Source organism: Ambystoma mexicanum, chromosome 7q (assembly GCF_040938575.1).
Source record: "Ambystoma mexicanum isolate Mex_15411 chromosome 7q, UKY_AmexF1_1, whole genome shotgun sequence".
In the NCBI taxonomy this organism is placed as follows: Eukaryota; Metazoa; Chordata; class Amphibia; order Caudata; family Ambystomatidae; genus Ambystoma; species Ambystoma mexicanum.
In genome coordinates, this window is record NC_090941.1 from 1,029,244,139 (window position 1) to 1,029,260,481 (window position 16,343).

A 16,343-nucleotide genomic window follows, 5' to 3' on the forward strand; every position below is an offset into this window, starting at 1 on the left:
TAACATTACACAGAGGCACTGTAAACGGGCCTCAGAGCATTCACATTTTATTAACTTGCTTAGTACCTGCAGTGGTTGGTATGATGTAGTATTCTAATGCCTAATGCTATGTTATTGTTAGAAGTGCTGCGGCTCCCCGCCTGCGCTTGAGAGAGATTGTTGAGTTAGAGCGTGAGGGCGTGAAGGGATTCTGGAGAGCGACGGTTGAGAAGGATGTCAGGCGTTTGATGGAGTTGCAGTGTGGGGCGCCGGTTTGTATGTTTATCCAATAAAGTAAATCTCAATTACTTACCGTGTCGAGCATACTTCATTTGGCGACGAGGATGCCGGCGTCCTGAGGACCCACGGGGTGAAGAGGAGTTGAGAGCAGATGCTCTGAGCCTAAGCGCTACGCTGTGCAGGTTTGTGCTGGTGTTTCCCCAACAAAGGAAAGGACAAACGAAGAGCAGACGCTCCGAGCTAACGATCACTTAGTGTTGGCTTGTGCTTTTGTTTCCGAGACAGAAAAGGAGAGCGTGTGCTCTGAACCGGCGCACATCGTGCGTTGGTTTGTGCCGAGTCCTTGTTTTGGTCCACGGTTGGACTGAAAAGGAGAGCGTGTGCTCTGAACCGGCGCACATCGTACGTTGGTTTGTGCCAAGTCCAGGAAGTCTCCTCCTCTGGTCCAGGAAGTTTTCCTTGAACTGCAAGTAACACCATATTACTGGTGGGTTGAACGAAAGGACCCACCTTTAGCTCTTAGGTCACATTATCTGCTTGACCTAGAGCCAGGCTTAATGAAGAGCGGACAGTGATTCCCTCATTTTCGTCACAGTACTTGTACTAGTAGTCACAGACTATACATCCTGCACTTAGCAGAGTCAGCAAGAGGAATAAAGAAATGCAAGGTATCAGCATCCAACCGCCGGCAAGTTTCCTTCCAACTCCAGGCCAACCTGTGGTTTTGTGGTCAGAATGGAAAGAATTTTGGCTGAATTACATTCAAGCCGTAGAACAAGAAGAACTCACATCCCGCAAAAAGAAGTTACTATTGCTACATGCATTAGAATTAGAAGGACAAAGAAAGTTCAGAGAATTACCAGAGTTGACTGTAGATGAAGCTGGTGATGCTGATGAGCATGATAGGGCCATAAGACAATTGGACAAGTATTATGCCCCAGAAACAAATGTAGCCATAAATAGATACAAGTTCTATACACGAGTACAGAAAGAACACAAAAGCATTGAAGAATGTTTGAGCCTTAAGAGTGTTGTCACGAACTTGCCAATTTGGCAATGGCATTACCCTGGATGAGTTGATCAGGGATCAAATCATTATTCATTCGAAGGATAATTTGGTACAAGACAGGCCATGGATGGTTGGGAATCCATCTTTACCAGAAACTATTGCAATTGCTAAACGTGTGGAACACAGTCAGTTGTGCTCGAAGGAAATGAAAAACTAGAAAGAAGAGGCTGTACAAAATATGCAAAAACAAAGCATCAAAGTGATACAGGAAAAAGAAACAGATGAACAGGCTCAGGTTAATGTTCTGCGACCTAAAGACAGAGCTGAATCTAATGTTAGGAGTAAGGATAAGAGTGAAATCAACGCAGGAAGAAATAACAGGGCAAAATCTTTTGAGCAAAAAGGAAGTTCTTTTAGAGGGAAGAGTTGGGTGAAGAATGAACCCAGGATTCAAAATGATCAGAGATTTCAGAAGCCGCAACCAAGAGAGGGAGACAGGTGTTACAATTGTGGCAGAATTGGTCATTATGCATTCTCAAAGCAGTGCCCTGCATTGGGGCAGAAATGTGGAAATTGTGGCATAAGAGGTCATTTCGCGGTTGTATGTAGAAGGAGGAAGAACATTTCTGCCATTTTGGAAGAAGAAGAGGATTCGGAAGAAGAAAGGGTGTTCCTGATACATGAGCCACCTGGTGGAGAATTTAAATGCCCTAGCTCTGAAGTGATAGTTGACAATTGGAAACTTAAGGTGAAGGTGGACAGTTGTTCACCATAAACGATTATCACCAAAAGAACATTGCAGAATTTAGTCACACGTGGCCTCAAAAGTAGGATAAATGCATCAGACATACGAGATCCTGGTGGGTTTGAAGGATCCAAGATCAAGATAATCGGATGGTTTTCTTGCATCATTCAATTTAAAGATAGACGTGCTCAAGTAAAGGTTTATGTTGCAGAGAAGGGCGTCAATGTTATAGGTTGGAGAGATCAAGCTGGATTGAGGATCAGATTGGATCCATGTGACGAAGAACAAATTCTGGTTGTTAACTGTAGTCAGGAGCACGAAGATAAACCTATCAAGGTGAAGAGAACAACTGACTCAATTTAGGTTTACTAAAACATTTTGCACACAGAATTCGTCTCAAGAATGGAGCAATACCAGTTAAGCACACAAAGTCCAGACCAGTTCCATTTGCCATAGCCGACAAGTTTGAGCAACAATTAACAGAGTTGGAATCTGAAGGAGTGATCGAAAAAATGGAATCCTCCGAATGGGTGAGCCCCATTGTTGTTGCGTTGAAGAAGAACTGCAAATTAAGAATTTGCATAGATTTGAGAAACATAAATAAGAACATCATAACTGACACATTTCCCCTTCCCATTATATCTGAAATGTTGAATCGAATTGGTAATGCTGATCTGTTTTCCACGCTAGACCTGTCAAGCACCTATCATCAGATTTTGCTGATAGAAGATTATAGAGACATTACAGCATTTATTACGCCACATGGACTGTATAGATACAAACATATGCCATTTGGTTTAGCATCTGCTGCGGCAGTATTTCAAAGAGTTATGACGCATGTACTTAAGGGAATAAGTGGTACGCTTGTATATCAGGATGATATAATTGTGTTTGGTAAGGGAACTGAAGAACATGACAGCAGGTTGAAGGAAGTGTTGAAGAGATTAGAAGAAGTTGGTTTAGAAATTGAGAAAAGCAAGTGTAAGTTTGGAGTAGAAGAGGTGGAATATCTTGGTCACACTGTGAATGGTAAGGGGTACAGGCCTAAAAGAGATGCCATGAAAGCGATTAAGGAGTCGCCCAATCCTAATAACAAAGATGAGTTAAGGTCATTTTTGGGGTTGTGCGAATATTACAACAGATTTGTTAAAATGTTTGCGAGTGTAACAGAACCATTGAGAAAGTTATTGAAAAAAGATGCAAAGTTTATATGGACGGAGAAGTGTAATGAAGCGGTTGAAGGCATAAAGAGAGAAATTTGCAACTCTTTTGAATTAGGAGGTTTCGAGTTTGGGAGATTGACTAATATCACAGTTGATGCCAGTGGGAGTGGTTTAGGGGCGGTGCTATCGCAATTAGACGAAGATGCTAATAATAGGATAATCAGTCATGCTTCAAGAGCTATTACAGAAACAGAGAGCAGATATTCTGTCATTGAAAAAGAGTTATTGGCTTGTTCATGGGCAGTGAATTATTTCAGAAAATATCTGTGGGGAAGCAAATTTGTAATTCAGACAGACCATAAGCCCTTAATTGAAGTTCTCACGGTGAAAGGAATGTGTAAAGCCTCGCCGAGATTAGCAAGATTTAGCCTCAAGTTACAAGATTATAACTTTTCAGTGAAATACCTGCTGGGAAAAAGGAATGTTGTTGCTGATTTTTTATCTAGATTACCATTGAAGGGTAAGGAAACAGTTGCTGGTGCAGATGAGGAGATGGTGGCTGTTGTTTTTGAGGTTACGTCCAAAGACACATGGATTGAGGAGCTGGGTAGGGATGATGTGATACAACAGATAAGGAGATATACCGAATCAGGGTGGCCTGAGAAGAGGGCAATTAGTGAAGAATGTCTGAGATTTTGGGAAGTGAAGAATGAATTGTCTATTGAGGATGGATTTTTAATGAGGGCAGATAAATTGATTCCCCCTCGGAGTTTATGTAACGAACTCGTTGAAAAAGCACACATAGGCCATCTAGGCATCACTGGCACAAAGAACAACGTGCGGTCGAAATATTGGTGGCCAGGTATGGATTTGATGATCGAAAGATTTATCAGGAATTGTTGGCCATGTCAGAATAGTGACAAGAGCTGCAAGGTTTTCAAGTCAGAGCCAATTAATATTTGTAAGGGTGAAACACCATGGGAGATGGTAGGAATCAATATTGTTGGGCCATACAAATGAGGTTGGTTGGGGAGAAGAAATTCTTGATAGTTTTAGTCGATTACTACTCAGGATGGTTGGAGGTCAAAGCGGTGAGTAAAATTGATACTGATGAGGTAATAAAGTTCATTATGCAAATCTGCAGAAGGGAAGGATTTCCCAAAATAATAATAAGTGATAATGGTGTTCAGTTTAGAAGTAGAGAGATGAGAGAATTTGCCAAAAGATCAGGAATTGAATGGAGGTTTTCATCATTATATCACCCACAAACTAATGGATTAGTGGAGAGATATAACCAAGTTATTGTAGAAGCAGTAGAAATGGCTTTAAGTAACAACATGCCGGTGGACGAAGTTCTTGAGGATAGGGTTTGGAGCACTACAATGTCTGTTAAAAGAGGAATGGAGGTCTCTCCTTTTGAATTAATGAGGGGAAGAGCCCCCAAATACCTTGCTTAATCCAGCACGCGTTAATCGTAGAAGAGGTTTAAGTAAAAGGTTACAGAGTTCAGACAAGCAGCCAGAAATGCATAGTATGTCTCTAGAAAGCTCAAAGTTGAGATTGTTACCGGGAGATTTCGTGCGAATCAAGTTAGGACGAAATGTTAAGAAAGGTGACTCAAAATACAGCAGTCCAGTCAAAGTGATACAAGTGTTTAAAAGAGTGGTTAAGGTTACTGGAGGATCAGTATGGAATTTGGATAGCGTTAGTAAATGGATGTGGAGAGGTAAAAATGAAAGAGATAAGCAAATCAAATTGGAGAGACGAACGTGTGATTTGTTTGGTGATGACCTTATTCAAAATAGAATTGAGAATGTGAATGGTGACGGTGTGAGACGAGTCAGTGAATGGAGCGTACAACAACAACAAGGTGATGAGGTGTGTGGAAGGAGGACTGTGCGTAGTTCTAGAGAAAAAAAATTACCGTTCTGGTCCAGAGATTATGTCATGCGGAATTAAGTAACAACTTCATGTAGGGATACTATTATTCAATTTTATTTGTTGTGTTTGTAATTTTGGTTACAACTTTATGTAATCTCACACGCATGTTTTCTTTGTGTTTATATATTTTTCCTTCTATTCTTCTTCAATTTTGTAAAGGGGGAGGTAATGTAGTATTCTAATGCCTAATGCTATGTTATTGTTAGAAGTGCAGCGGCTCCCCGCCTGCGCATGAGAGAGATTGTTGAGTTAGAGCATGAGGGCGTGAAGGGATTCTGGAGAGCGACGGTTGAGAAGGATGTCAGGCGTTTGATGGAGTTGCAGTGCGGGGCGCCGGTTTGTATGTTTATCCAATAAAGTAAATCTCAATTACTTACTGTGTCGAGCATACTTCATATGACATTGCAAATTACAAGTTCCCAGGATTATATGGTAAGAAACAATCAGCCTTTGATACTTTTGAGGTCTGGAAACAAAGCCCATGAGTGCCGGCGAAAGGCAGTGAATGCACAAACATTTTATAATTCGGCATATTAATTTAATGAAACTGGTCTACCAATGGTTTCAAATTGCCCCTTAGCGCATCTCAGCCTGATAAGAGGTTCAAAGAGTTCTTAAGATGCAACATTAAAATTGCAACTTGACATTGATTTAAGGCTCTTGCAGTGTCATCATAGGTTGTGTTCCCATGAGAAACGGGTGGAGATGACCAGTGGCAGATGAATAAAGATATGCTGGTCATCTCAAATGTCTCAATGTATTGGCACTATGATGTGGGAATTGTGGGCTGGACTGTCACATCACAGAGGGGTCAAGGGTGGTGTGGTAAGGTTTGTAGGACCCAATCATTTCAAGATAGTGTATGTCCTTCTATAGAGGAATTATACAACTTTGCCAATCAGCTTCACATAGAGGACTATCCTAATGTTGCAGCATGTGTTGATGCTAATTAGTCTGTATGATTAAAAAAGCTTTGCTTTTTGGGACGTATCTTTGACAGCGCTTTTCATGCCGTTCTGTTCCGCATTCTGTTTGAATTTCGCTTTCCCAGCTGTAACTTTGTCCAGAATAGATTGCGGTTCCTCTTGCCTGACGTATACTCTTTTTTAGACTACTTCTGTAATTTCTACTGGTAAGTTCCGAGGTGACCCGCAGTACATTTCATGACCAGGCATGGGGATTCCAGCCGGTGGAGTGTGGGACAGCGTTTGCAGACCAGTTATAAGAGCAGAACACTGAGGAGTCTGTGCAGACGCCAAGTTCACAAAGGTCTGCCTGGTCGAAACGTTCTTTGCTCTTGGAAGGGGGTACTGGCCTTTAAAGGAAGACTCCGGGGTCGAGAAGACCCCAGAATCTCCAGAGAAGGATACGTGAGTGTACCAGTGCATGAACGTGCAAAGAGAGGGAATTATTATTTTGATGGTGTATAGGAGACACCCTCAAGAGGTGGAGGGTGATTGGCCATAGTAGTCGTAGATTTTAGGTCCGCTCACCAGATAGGGAGTGAGTGGGCATGGGCATGTGCACATCTACCTTAGAGCAGAGGGTTGCATAGTAAGTGATGGATCTTGTTAGATGAGAGTTTCACGTAGTGCAGGCAATTGGTACAGTAGCAAAACCTTTATTTTGTACAGATTTAAGAGTATTGAAGATTGTGAAGAAAAAGATAAAACGCATATGCATTTGTGTTTTGTCGAAGCAGTAGTAGTTTATTGTGATAAGGTGTAGTTAGTGTGTTGTTCAGTTTATTGTGGTTGCGGAATGGACAGAGCCAAATTAGCATGTAAATATCGACAGAGCTGTGTAGCACGTGCAAGGGAAGGGAGGAGCGACCAAACTCCAGGCACATTAAGATAGGCCATCATTTTTAAGGTGGCAGGCCTGCGGAGAAGGCCATTCCTGTACTAACTGAAACTGAGAGGGCCATTGTGTGTAAGCAGTGTGAAAGGGCAGGGCCTGAGGAGAAGCCCAGTGTGAATAAAATAGGGTGAGCAAGTTAAATGGTAAGTATAAGAGTGAGTGAAGAAGGGGGTAAAAGTATTTGGAGATGTAAGTGAGAGGGGTCAAGAATAGAAGGGGCAAGGGAGAGTAGTCTAAATAATTGGGTAAAAGGGTGTAATAATGTCATCCGGTTATATGGATGCACCCCTCAATCATCTGTAAAAAGTTGCCCCAGTATTGCGATCAAATATTAAAATATAATTTTCGATGATTGAATGACACAGTGTGAAGAGTTATGTTATGGTCACTTGTAGAGCGCACGGTTGCCGACAGGCACCGTGGCGCTAGAGAGGCAGGTAACCACCACAGAACAGCACAATAAGGCCAGGATTGCTGAGATAACAGAATAGATACATTTTAAAACTTTCCGAAGGGACAGATGATTTGACAGTGATTTTGTAGATAGTTGGACAGTATTCCACAGCTGTGCTGCTGCAACCGAAAAGGCACGCCCCCAGCTGAGTGAGGTGAAAAAAGGCGCACAAAGCATGCCAGCAGTAGCTGACCGCAGGGGGCGATTCGGGACATAGCGCTCAAACTTGGTGCAGAGATACTCTGCTCCCTGATCATGTAGAGCATGATGAACAATACATAAAGCTTTAAATTGAATAAGATGGGCTACTGGGAGCCAATGAAGATTACGCAACACCAGTGAAATGTGAGCCCCATAGGGGGTACCCGTTGCTGCCCGAGCCGCCAGATTCTGGAGACGTTGTAATCGGCCTACCAGCCACTTGGGCTGCACCAGGTAAAGAGAATTACAGTAGTCCAGCCTACTGAGAATCATGGCACCCACCAACATGGGATGTAGCGTTGCTGGTGTCAGATGGAGCACCTTTCTTAAAATATTTAGCTGAAAATTCCCAATCTGGCATACCGCTGATACCTGGGCGGCCATGGACAGATTGGCAGACATAATTACCCCATAATTACCCCGAGAATCTTCACCTTGATCGAGGGCACAGGGAGCAAGGCCAAGGAAGAAGGCCAGAACGAAGAAATACGAAGTAGGGGATCCAGAGGAGAGCCCATCACCAACACCTCGGTTTTGTCCCCATTCAATTTCAACCAGTTGTGTTCCATCCACTCCCCCATGGCCATCAGGCACTTATGCAGGCACGCTGACACCTCAGACTGATCAAGATCGAGACTGATCAGGAGCTGGGCATCGTCACCATACGCATAGCACCTGGCGTCGAATTAGCGGATGAGGCGCAGCAACAGAAAGATATAAATGTTGAAAAGAATGGGGGACAGAGTGGACCCCTGGGGAACACCACAACTGAGGTGACAGGACTTAGACGCGAAAGGAGGAAGAGAGAGAGTTTGGGTCTATCAGCCAAGAAAGAAACAAACTACGCCAGTATCCGACCAGAGGCACCAATCTGGCCCAGGCGGCAGAGCAGGGTGGCATGATCCATGGTATCGAAAACCGCTGAAAGATCTAAAAGAATCAGGGCACCGACGCCCCCCTTGTCAACCAGTCTGGCCATATCGCCTTGTACCGAGACAAAGACACTCCATGCCCCTGCCTGGACGAAAGCCAGACTGGGCCGGGTCAAGTAAATTGGCGGATTCCAGAAAAGAGGACAGAATAGGAGAGACCAGCGATTCCAAAAGTCTCATCAGAAAGGGAAGAAGATAGATAGGCCAGAAATTAGAAGCCAGAGAGGGGTCCAGAGAGGGCTTATTCAAAAGGGGAATAACCATGGCAGCTTTAAGCTCAGAGGGGATAAACCCTGACTGGCAGGAGATGTTCACAGCTGCAGCAATCTCTCCTAAGAGATCAACTGAAATCTCCTTCATGACTCCTAAAGGCAGTGGATTGCAAGGAGCGCAAGACTTAATCCTTTGCATTGCATTATGGACCATATCCTCAGAGAATAGAGGGAAAGAGGACCAGCTGGGGCAAGGGCTACTCACACCGCCATTAGGAGGCAGGTTGCAGTACAGCGGGACATGAGCCAGAGGAGCCAGGCTCTTCGCAATGTTAGCGTGGATAGTCACAACCGTATCAATAAAAAACTCTGATGGGGAGTTGCAAAGCTCTTGAGTAGGTCTAATGCCAGCGGCACATTTAGTAGAATAAGATAAGGACTTTATCACAGCGAAGAGAGTCTTAGGCTGGTTCAATGCAGTCTCAATTTTACGGGCAAAGTAGAGTTTTTTTGCTGTTAGAATAGCCGCTAAATAGGCTGAAAGGCAGGCCCTATACTGAAGCCTGGCGGCAGGATCGTATTTAATACACCATTTCTGTTCCAACTGCCTCACCCCCAACCGGGCAGAATAGTGTTATCAGGAATGGCCTGGAGAGGGAACGTTTCACAGAGATATAATTGACGGTATGTACTCATCATATCTGTCAGCTACTTATAAAGGTGCAAAGCTCAAAAAGAGATGGGACATTTTAGGTCTCTGCAAACTGTAGGAAGAAACTAAAAAAGAGAAGGGAGAAGGGGAGGAGGAGAAGAATAGTGCTCCGCCCCTCCCTATGAATTATATCCACTGTTAAAACCAGCTGCAGGTTATACAAACCATAGGCAAGCATCCCCAGACAAGGAGAAAATAAAGAAAAACAAGTCAGAGTCCTCATTCTGGGTGTCAGGAAGAGAAAGGGACAATGAAATACTTAGCAGACATTAAGGAAAGCACACAACAGCAACTTGACTCAATGATTAGAGAAGCGGAAAAGCCAGTGGTGAGGGGGATAGAGAAAAAAGTGAAGGAGCAGTGAAAGAAAGAAGACCAGCAGGTATGGACAGCATGATGGATAACATTTAAAATTGATGCCTGGGGACAGAACATGGAAGAAGGCAAATCAGATATGATAGAGGGTGATCCTACTGCTTCAGATTGAGAGGATAGCATTGACAGTGACAACAGGGATGATGAATTTGACACATTCGATTTAACGAATGGGAGTAGAGGAATGAGGAGAAATGAAGGGGAGGAAGAGGAAAGAGATGTACACACAGTGAACTGGGGGAACAGGCTTCGAAGTAGAAAAGCAAGGATGGCAGTAGTAAAAAGACCCTGAAGGGGGCTAGACACCAAGCAAAAACACAGCTGCCCCTTCTACAGAAGTCAAAACGGGAAGACCATTACGTACCCTGGCAGACAATGGACAGGGATAATTTGGTTTACAGTTTACCTTCACTAATGGCAGGGGCCAGCAAGTGGATGTATGTATTTGAGAAGGAGAGAGCAGGGAACCCATTGCCCATAGGGGACATTAAGAGCTTATTGGCAATATTGGTGAGGGAACGAAGTGACAAGATTTGGCAGCAAGCAGGATACCCTGCGGTAAAGGTAAGCTCTAACATACATGACAGGGCACCTTATAATAATTATAGAGCACTCTCGTGGAAGGCTCTAAGAGAGCTGTATCCAGACACATCAGTTCTATGTCATTTTCCTGCTTTCTAAAGGTCGCACATAAAAAAGACAGGATTTTCTGGTTGATTTTGTGCAGCCCTCAGAAAGCGTGTTTTTCGGGGGCATTTTCACCCCCTGATTCCCCCTTTGCTCCTCACCCCGCCCTGCATAAGCACACATTTCACACACGCACATCGCGCCACACACACGCACAGTCAGACACTGTCCCACCTGTCAGTCCCTGCGTGCTCTTGTGTGCATCAGGGGCATGGCAGTTTGATTTAGAAAGACCACTCCGGTCACGGAAAGGTCTTTCTAAATCAATAATATTTTCATTCAGAGAAACAAAGGTAATTTGACCTAAGACCGACACATCAGATATGGGATCCATATTAGCACGAGAAAGGAAGTGAAGCCAGATGAGGACCCTGCAGAATATATATGATTAATCCAAGAAATGTGGACACAAGAGAATAAGCAGTCCGGGGATGATAAAATACCTCCATTCTATCACATTCTATTGAGGGGACTCCCCACCCACCCCCGATGTACACGTTTCCCTAGAAAAAGTTGTTGGGATCAAAGCAAAGGGATCGCCTGAGATACATGTGACTGTTGTACATTATTGTAAAAGAAGACAGAAAAAAGACAAGGAGGCAGTAGACTGGCCAAAATAAGCATGGAAGGGGCAGTGCTCACAGGACCAGTCGGTGTTCCACCCAGCCACAAGGGGGGTTTCCAGTGACAGCAATAGTACATCAAGGGGTATACACACCAACACAATATAGCACGCAGTGGGGAATACAATAAATACAAGAGCAACCTGGATTCATAAATACACCACATCCTGGATTTGCGCAGCCAGGGGGAGTAAACACGTACATGGGGCAGTATCAGATGGAAAGGGGATACTATCCAAAGGGAAGAAGATTCGGGTATATCGGTATGGGGCCCCGGTTTGGCAGACCGTGTTGTGCCTGCGGACATTTCAGTCACTTTGCAGGAACATGCCCACCTATTCAACAAACAGGACAGCATGAAGGAGTGCAGCCACAGCAGCAGTATACACAGACATACGTACAACCTAAGCAAGCACAAATGGTGCCACAGCCACAAATGCAGCCTATCCAGACACAGTTAATGCCTCCACAGGGACAAGGACCGGCCCTAGGGAAGCAGAATCGCAGTGTTCAGTGAGCGTATTACAGGCACCAGTGCAGACACTCGCACCAGGGAAAGTGAGAATATTGGGGCAGAATGAGGGGCCTCATTACACAGGAGTCACAATAGTGGGAGGAAATCCATTTACATCTTCGAGCAATATGCTTTCCCAGTAGGGCTGCCCACGGGAATTACAAGAGTTTCCTGTCTGAGCAGTAACTGAAGACCCAGAAGAGGAGCCAGAGGTAGCAGTTCAAATAGGACGGAGGACCTTTCCTTTCTAATAGATACTGGAGCTAATAAATCCTGTATAAAGGAAGGGGCCATCCAAGAGGTTCCTCTGACAAAAGATTTAGGTGTTCTTTTTGATTCCTCTCTCACCTTCTCAAAACATATTTCACTCACCTCCCGCACCTGCCGATACCATCTCTACAATATACGCAAAATCTGTTCCTCTCTCACATTCCACGCCACCAAACTCCTAATTTCCTATCTGATCTTCTCCCGCCTCTTCTACTGCTCTTCTCTAATCTTTGGACTTCCCGCACCTCAACTTGCCCCTCTTAAATCCATATACCACTCTGCTGTTCGTACCCTCTGTCTCCTTACCTCCCGTGACTCCATCTCTTCCTCATTCTCTTACCTTGGCTGGCTACCTTTCCACTCACAGCTTAAATTCCACTTTCTCTGCCTTGTCTTCAAATCCCTCTATGGTCTTGCTCCTCCTTATCTCTCCTCCCTTCTCTCCTTCTACTCCCCATCCCGCCCCCTTCGCTCCGCTGACCATTTCCTCCTCACTGTCCCTCCTTCCCCCTGCGCTTCCTCCCGTTTCTGCTCATTCCAACTCCTTGCACCTATGCACTGGAACTTACTCCCTCTTGCGATCCGCTCTTCTACGACCGTCACCTCATTTCGCACTTCCCTTAAATCCCTCCTCCTCCATTCTCCCCCTTGAAAACTTCCCCTATCACCCAATTCCTCTCTCCCCTTCTTACTCCTCTCTCTTCCTCTTCCATTTTCCCTCGCCCTGTCCAACTCCCTCTTCTCCCCCACCTCTTCCATCTCCCCTTTATACCCCCCTCAGTTAATTGCTCTTTGCACTGTTTTGCTGAATGATTCAAGATGTAAATGTTGCTCCCATTGTTAAGTGTTGTTGGTTTTTTGTAATCTGTTGTTCCATTGTACAGCGCCTTGGTGTAAAGCACTCTATAAATCAATCAATCAATATCGTAGCGCCATTGTTGTATTCAAAAGACACACCCATTAACATATTAGGAAGAGATTTGTTAAGCAAATTGAATGCCACAAGTTCATTTTCAGAAAAAAGGATTGTGTACACCACACCTGTGATGTACCCAGTCAGGGCAGCAGTGTTGATACAGGCATACTACGCACACAGCACATTGAGGGACTCCCACACACACAGATGTTTTTGTATGGGGTAGAGGTACCCCTAGGATGGATCCCAGGGATAGAAGGGAAGGTGTTTCGACTTTTAAATGAATTCCTCTTCAGACCATGGTGCCCCTCTATCATCACTCCAGGCACGCACACACTGCTATACCTAGAGGAAGTAGTAGTGAGGAAAGACATGGTTATACTGGTTGCTACAGATGACGATAGCATGGAGTGGCGATCGATACTGTGCATCAACCCCACACTAACACTGACAGGAGTGACAGATACAGAATTGTTCACTACACTAGAAGGAGAGGAGGGGGAGATAGTGTTCCAGCTGAGCATACGCTGTCCAGTACAGATAAAGGAAAGAGCAGTGCCCCAGATGACACAACCGGTGAAAAAAGACACAAATTACACGCAGGAGGATTTGGAAAAAGTCCCAAACAATTTATGGACTACAGGAGCTCATGATGTGGGAAAACTGAAATTGGTGGGGGCAGTTCACATTAAGATAAGTAAGGATCACTGCTACCACAAGTGAAGCAATAACCCCTCTCCCGAGAAGCAGACAAGGGCATATATGAGATATTGGGCCTCATTACACGGACGGCGGTGGACCAAGCTGCTACTAGCACCTTGGTCCATGCCGGTAAAATACCGGCACCGCCTTGGAGGAAAGGGTAATTACCGCCCTATTCCAAGGTTGGTGGAGCGGTGATTCCCCCTTCTCCCATTGCCCTTCCCCATTCCCATTTTTGCCCCATAGGGCATAATGGGAATGGGGAATGTGCTAATTACGGCACCGCAAATTGCGGTACTGTAATTAGCTCCCTGGTCCCTTTGCGGGTTGGTTTTTAACGCCTGCAAAAAGCAGGCGTTAATGTCTCCAACCCGCAAAGGGACCTCGTAGTAAGGCGGTAAGGGTTAACGGTCACCGGTACCATTAACGGTGACCGTTAACCCTTACCGCCGTCCGTGTAATGAGGCCCATTGTATGCCCAAGAGTCTACATTACCATTTAATACGGCGAGCTATCAGATTAAAAAATCAAAGGGAGGGGCGTGGCGTTTCATAAAAGATTTATGTCCTCTTAATAACATTATTGAAGCAGAATATCTACTAGTTCCAAACTCTGCAAAAATGTTCTGCGGCATCCCAGCAGAGGCAAGTTACTTCACTGTAGTAGATTTGAAGAATGCTTTCTTCTCTATTGCCCTGACTCGAGGTATCTCACCCTGTTTACGTATCGCGGGACAACATTTGAACACACTAGAATGCAGGGTTCGAAATTGAGATAAAATGAGCAGGAGCTAAAACCAGCTCCTGGGTGTTGGGTGCCACCCAGTAGGCAGGAGCTACCTCGAATTACATCAGAGTATTTCATAGTCTCGGCACAGGTTGCCTAGGGCACTGGGATACACGGGAGGAAAGTAACTAAGATGCGTAATATGATTCATAGCACAAAAACCATGTGTAAGGACTGATAATGCATGAAAAAAATGACAGCGTGAGACATTGGAAGTTTATCCCCATGCACCATTACCAAGGCACTGCATATGTTTTGCAGATTTCACCCATGGTAGTATCGCGCATGCAACAGAGTGTGAATGTGGCATGACCCACACGGACGGTGAGGTCTGCGGAAAACAACTTGACACCAATTTTGGATACATCTTAACCTGGGAAAGGTAAGATGAGCATGAATACGTCATGATATTATGACATAAAAGAGATGATTCTTGCATCTTTTGTTTCAACTGGATTACACATTTCCAGTGAGAGACTATGGGGGTCATTCCGAGTTGGGTGGTAAGGGAAAAACGATGCTGGTAAAGGTGCCGTAAATAGCGGTTTAGTGGTGCACGCCCGACACGCCATGCCGAAATTAGCGGCATGGCGTAAACCAGAGCTGATCCCAAGTAAAGCGGACATGGGAAAAACGGCCTCCACAAGACTGCAAAGTACCTTACCACCATGGAGTAAATACCGGCATCGCCGAGAAGGTGTAAAGAACCCTGAGCAGTGTTTCCAAGAGGAACAGGTGCACTCAATCAGCACAGGTGGAGGCAATGGAGTCTGGCACAGCACAAAAGGAGCACACCCACACACCACACCCCCTCCCACACCAAGATGATACCAATTGTAGCAGCATTCCTGGAGCTGGAGGCCCTGCTTGCAAGGCAGCAACTACAACAACAACAACAACCACAGCTCCCACCACAGAGGATACACAGGAGGAGAAGGAGGGTGAGACAGGCCCAGCATGCCCTACCGGTGCAGCCACCATTACCACGCCGGCAGCCCCCAATCCCCCGCATCAGAGCCACCCCCTTCAACCTCACACCAGAGCAGATTCACACCCTGTACCGGCTTGACCGGGACACCATTACCACCATAGTGGACCTGATACATGACGATATAGTGAGCCGCATAGAAATCAGCACTGCCATCCCCCCTCTACTGAAGGTAGTGTCTGTGCTCCACTTCCTTGCCACAGGCACCTACCAGCATACAGTGGGGCACATGCATGGCATTTCACAGCCCATGTTTTCCCGGATACTCAACCAAGTGCTGGATGCCCTCCTCAACCATACAAGGGACTACATATCCCTACCCCAGACTCCCCAGGAGATATATGACACCAAAGTTGCCTTCCATGCACTGGCAGGAATGCCAAATTGCATAGGTGCCCTCGATTGCACCCACGTTGAATTGGTGGTCCCGCATGCCATGGAGGTGCCGTATCGCAACCGCAAGCAATACCACTCCATCAACGTCCAGATGGTGTGTAATGCCAGTAAAGCCATCACACATTGCAATGCCCGATACCCCGGATCAACTCATGACTCCTTGGTCCTGCGGAACTCAACACTACCACGCTACATGGAGCGACATGCTGGACGACGTGCCTGGCTGCTTGGTGAGTAACCTGAATGGGCCATGGCAGTGCATTGGGGCTGGGAGTAGGTTGTCTGCATACTCCATCTGGGTGGGAAAGGGGGGGATGCATACTCCACCTGGGTGGGAAAGGGGGGCGGGGGATGCATACTCCACCTGGGTGGGAAAGGGGGGAATGCATACTCCACCTGGGTGGGAAAGGGGGGGGATGCATACTCCACCTGGGTGGGAAAGGGGGGGGATGCATACTCCACCTGGGTGGGAAAGGGGGGGGGATGCATACTCCACCTGGGTGGGAATGTCCACGCCAGTGCACGATGTTCTCCTCACAGCACACTGTGCCCCAAGGCAAGTGACACGGCACATGACCACATAACCACACAGTGATGAATTTGAGCCGACACCTAACACTACATGACTAACAGGAAAC